Here is a 6,000-nt window from a genome sequence, read left to right on the forward strand (position 1 = left end):
GCCAATCTAAACCGGAATCACAGCTTCAGTGCCGTACACCATTGAGTTCGGCTCCGGTGTGACTTCGGTCATTTCGCCTGCCTCTGACTCCGGCTGCTGTGATTGCTATGCTTGATGGTGCCGAACTGATTGCTCGGCACTTTTAAGCGCAATCTGCGAACACTTGCTCTTTTTCGATCACCTCGGATGACCGCTATCCCTCCTTTGGTGGGGAAGGTGTTCGGCGAGGAAGCCTCTGATCGCTATGATCGGGCGTCTTTTCGTCTCCTCTAGATGAGCTGTCTAAAGACCGTTTTCGACGGTCTGCCTCATCGGCTCGGGAGAACTGGTCCGCAATGTCCCACATCTCTTGAGCTGTTTGCGGACTGCATTCCACGAGCTTTCTGTAGAGAGCTCCGGGCAGGATTCCATTTTGGAATGCCGAAATGACAAGTAGATCATTGAGATTATCTACCTGTAGGCATTCCTTATGGAATCTCGTCAGGAAGTCGCTGATCTTTTCGTCGCGACCTTGACGTATAGAAAGCAGCTGAGCCGAAGTATTTCGGGCTTCCGCTTTCTGAAAGAACCTCCTGTGGAAAGCATCCATCAGATCTCGGTAGGATCTAATGCTGCCTTGAGGAAGGCTGTCGAACCACCTTCTGGCGTTCCCGATGAGCAGCTCGGGGAACAGCTTGCACATATGGACCTCATTGAGACCTTGGTTCGCCATATTATACTGATAGCGTCCCAGGAAGTCATGAGGATCCACGAGTCCGTCATAGGTTATCGACGGAGTTCGGTAGTTCTGTGGAAGGGGAGTTCGGGTGATATCATCCGAGAACGGAGTCTTCAATGCTCCGTACATGGCGAACCCGACATCTCTTCGGTATGGAGGAGATGGAGATCTCCTGTGATTCCGGTACCGAGGAGGAACAGGAATGTGTCGGGGTTGAGGATTCTTCTTCCTGGAAGACACGGCACTACTGCGGTAGTGACTTTCATGTCTGGATGAGGAAGGAGAATCCACCGTTTTCGTCTTCGGCTCTTGGCTCTTTTGCAGGAAGGCTAAGAACTCATCCTGCTTCTCAGCCAAGAACAGCTTGACAGCCTCATTCAAATCAGGCTGCTGGGAAGACTCAGTGGGACGATTTTTGGAGCGACTTGTTCCTTCGCCATGAGAACTGGTGGTGGATTTATCCCTAGGCTGTTTTCCAGACCTATGGGATGGATTGGCTTCCTCCTGGTTCTCACGGGCAGGAATACGGGTACTCTGCGATCTGGTATGCATTTTTTGGGTGGAAAAAATGGATCAAAAATTCGCTTTATCACAAATTTGGTTCTCTGCTTCCCACAGACGGCGCCAGTGATGAGTCCGCGAATTGTTGATGTTAGTAAATGCAGGAAAATACAGATCACGACACAGAGAATTTTACGTGGTTCGATTTACTGAGGTAAATCTACGTCCACGGGGAGAAATGGGGGCAGGTTTGTATTGCTTGATCTGGAATTACAGCTTACAACACAGACTTGCTATATGGTATTTTTCTCTAGAGAGCTTCTCCCCTTTCTATCAGATCTAAGTTCTATTTATACATTGAACTAAGATCGTGGCTTACATCATCACTCTAGGTCGTGGAGGTCGTGTAGGTCATGGCCTAAGATCGTGGCCTGAGTTGACGCCACGTGGTAGTGGGTATGTTGGAAGTCGTGGAAATCCTGCATGGGTCCACTAACTCCTTGTTCGGTCGAAAACTGAGACCGAACTGCTTTGGTTGCCGATCTGAGAGTAGAGCTTGATGCCGACCTAAGAGCAGAGCTTGATTGGTTGGCTTTTGCCGAGCTGTAGGCTGAGGCCGAACTCTTACTGAGACCGAACTGCTTTGGTTGCCGATCTGAGAGCTTGGTGCCGACTTGAGAGCAGAGCTTGATTGGTTGGCTTTTACCGAGCTGTAGGCTGAGGCCGAACTCTTTGGTAATGCCGATCTGAGAGCTTGGTGCCGACTTGAGAGCAGAGCTTGATTGGTTGGCTTTTACCGAGCTGTAGGCTGAGGCCGAACTCTTTGGTAATGCCGAACTCATACTCTTCCTTGGGCTTTGGGCTGATGGGCCGTCACTGCTGTTGGGCTTGTTTAGTCCGTACCCCATCACTAACGTTAGACATAATCTCCATACTTGACCGGCTTCCTTCGAATGCAAAGTAATAAAGAGAAGAAGGTTGTCAAATGTGTTAGCCGTTGAAATTAGGTAGCTGTCACTTACATTTTATTCCTGAAAATTTTAATATTTTTTATGAACCATATCTCTGTATATATAAATCATGTCATTAATTTCACTGCATACAAATATCAAACATATGTATTTTATAACAAGAAGCAATAAATTAATACTCCTTCCACCATTTATAGTGTCATTTTGACTCGTTTAACTTTGTGAAAAGAAATGGAGAAATGGATTAGTGAAAAGTGAACCCCACTTTTATATATTGATTTATAATATAATGTGAGTGTAATGAGTTAGGTGAATGGTGGATCCCCTTACCAGAAATGGAAAAGAGTAAATGAGACTTTAAATCACTGAATGAAAAGTAAAATGGGATATTATAATATCTATATCGGAGGAAATACTATTAAGTATTAAAAAAAGTTATTCCATATGCTACACCTCTGTGCTTTTTTTAGTATTCTATAACAAATCAAAAACTGGTATTTACCTAAGATTTTCATCTTTGGTCTAATCTGAATATCCCTATTTGCTTTTTATTATTTAACTCGCAAGTCTTTGTTTGTATACTCCGTATTTTTTTTTCTTTGGCGTGAAGGTCTCTCTTTACATTTTCTTTTGACTCAAAAGTTCTTTCTTTCAAATATAAACTCTCATCTCTCAATATTATACGAAACCTAGCTAGATTTATCCAGTAGATGTCCATTAAATTAAATACAAAGGATCAAGAATCATTAAATCAGCCAAATAAGCCAAGTATAAGAAAACATAAGAGATAAAACCATTAAAATATAGTAGTATGTATTTACACCATAAAATTCTATAAATAAGTTTAGCTACTTAATTATGGTCAAATGTAAAAGTATAAAAACAATGTAATTAAACCAATATCTTATAATTTTATCACGTATTTTATGTCTCTTGTGTAGTTCACACATAGTTAAAATAAAAGAGTGTTTATAATTCGACCTAGCTACCAAATTATTGACCTTACTGTGTATCCAAAACGCAATGAAAGAAATAATTGCATATCTCCTAAATCATAGTAATTCATAAGTGTGTTCATGAATAAAGAAAATACTAGTTAAATGAAAATTGAAAAGACAAAAATGGCCATGGATATTCCATATGAATATCCAAAAGCCTTTGTGTAGTAATGACGATGACCGAGTAAGTGGCCTTTATCAATGAACGCAAAATATTTTTATTTCTCGGGGACTGTTTGAGTTATTACTTATTTTATTTTAGAAATTTATAAATTTAAATAAATTATACTAGTAGTATTTTAAAAGTTTATAAGACGCCATGTTATATGAATTTATTAGTTGTTAAAAGTTTGGAATGACTAGAGTATTTAAAATAATAAAATATAGTAGTAGAAGTGTATTTACAAAATGATCATTGCGAAAAATAAGTCGAATATGATGAACTATTTCTTTTGGGAACTATGAATTGTTATATATAGTTTCCTCTTTGCATTTTATAAGCTACATGCTTCCTACTCCCTCTCTTCGTCCCAATTAAGTTGATATAAAACTTTTGGGTACAGAGATTAAGAAATTATGTTAAAAAATAAGAAAGATGAATAAAATAAGAAAAATATATAGGGAGTAAAATAGGTGATGGAAAAATAAGAGTGATTGAATGTTTTATTTTAGTTAAAAAAAGGAAATAACTTAACTTAATTGGGATATCCAAAAAAATAATACGACTCAACTTAGTTGGAACGAATGAATACTTATCGGCTTATAAGAGCTTCGTTAACTCGGATGGCCGGGCCGCAAATCGCGAGGCCCGGCGCGTCACAAGCGATGGAGGGCGTGAAGTTCCGGCCCAGGCCGGTCCCGGGGCCGCATTTGCGGCCCGGTGACGCTACCGGGGTCCGGCCTTGCGGGCGATGGAGCTTCGGTTTGAACAGGCCGGGCCGCTACTGTTCACGGATTTCTAAATTTTTGGAAGAGGAAGAAGAGGGAGGGGGGAGAGGAAGATGAAGGAGAAAGAGGAAGAAGATGGAGAGGGAGAGGGGCGAGATCCAATGTGCACTTTTTTTAATTTTTTTTATTTTTTTTTGCACTTTTTTTAATCTTTATATTTTTTTAATAATTTTTAGTTTATAATTTATTATTTTTGTATTAAAAATGAATTTCTCATGTTATAATTGCTCAACGTATTCTATTTTACGAGTAAAATAAGTTGGAGTTGTGAATAGTGTCATTTATTAGTTGCTGCCCGGGTTCGAGCCTGCAGGGTTAGAGCAGTTGTGGGTCGGGACTCAAATTTAGGGGAATGATGACGTGGAGGGGACTTGGGGCCCGAATCCGGGACGAGGTTAATGATGCCATAAGCCTAACCAAATAACTTTTCCATTCTACAATAAATATTGCTTACAATATCATTTTACCCATGTAAAAATGGTTTATGCTAATAGACTAATGCTATATCATCCCCCATTTAGTTGTGCAATCGGTCACCGTTTTTCCTTTTTTTTCAATTTCTTAAAATACAAATAAATACTTCTTCGTCCTCAAATATCATGCACTTTGGATTTAACACGAGTTTTAATGCAAAATTAGGAAGATAAGAGAGAGGTGGAAAGAAAAAGTAATTAAAGTATTATTAATGGAGAATGAGTCTCACCTCATTAGAAGAAAAGAGTTTCTAAAATTAGAAAAAACATATTCTTGTGGGACAGAGTAAAAAAGGAAAGAGTGCATATTCTTTTGAGATGGGGGGAGTATAATCTATACTTTTTTTATCTCTTATTACTTCATTATTTCTCTACTTAACTTACAAAACAACGGTACATAATATCATGTGCCAAAAATCAAATATTTCATATTTAATGAGACAAAAAGAGTATGTTTTATGACAAACACGACACGCTTCCCATTCCCCTCCATCACTCTCGCCATCTTCCTCTTACTCCGCCTCCACTTTTGCCTATCTGATTCCTCTAGTATTCTCACCATCCTCCTTCACACTTACCTCATTTTCTCCATGTCATGGATACTGCCACCATATAGAAGAGGTGCTTCCCGCCTCCACTGTTTTCTTCTCCCTACTCTTCCGATAGACCATGTCATTCCTTTTCTCTCTAGTCGGGTCAAACTCGCACCTGAATCTGGTTTGACACACATTATATGCGTGTACAGAAGCGCTTCTTGTCTATTGGTTAGTAATTTTATTTGTTTTTTAATTTCTCAAGGTATCCTTCCGGCCGACAGTTAAAGGACTAACTCTCGTCCCAAACCCGCATCGGGATCGGGTTTGACACACACCGTATGCGTGTGCACGGGCGTTCCTTTGGTACTTACTCCATTCCATAGTAGCATAATCATTTTTTCATTTCGGGACGTTCCATTTTAGTAGAGTTATTTCCCTATTTAGCAAAAGATAACACTTTTCCCTCACTTTATTCCCTCTCTTACTCTATTATCTCTACTTTTATCTATTTCCTATTTTATTATCTCCTCACTCAATATATTTAATATCTCTTTATTAATCTCCGTGTCGAAAAGAAGTAACTTTATTAATATGGAACGAAGGTAATATTATATTTTTATTAATGCAAGGTATTTTCCACATTAAATAATATAGCCTCAATGGGCCGTAAAAGCGAACTTAATTTTTCAATACAGCCCATAAGATGTGGCCCAGATTTTATTTTTTCTTTAAAGATAAGAGAGGAATCATCCGCAATAAAGCAGAAGCCGAGTGAGCGCCACGTGTACGGTTCGATTTCAATGAAATTGGCTCGGCACGCATTGTTAGGTCAATATTAGGTGGCATCTTCACGCA

The sequence above is a fragment of the Salvia splendens genome, chromosome 11 (assembly GCF_004379255.2).
Source record: "Salvia splendens isolate huo1 chromosome 11, SspV2, whole genome shotgun sequence".
NCBI classification, from domain to species: domain Eukaryota; kingdom Viridiplantae; phylum Streptophyta; class Magnoliopsida; order Lamiales; family Lamiaceae; genus Salvia; species Salvia splendens.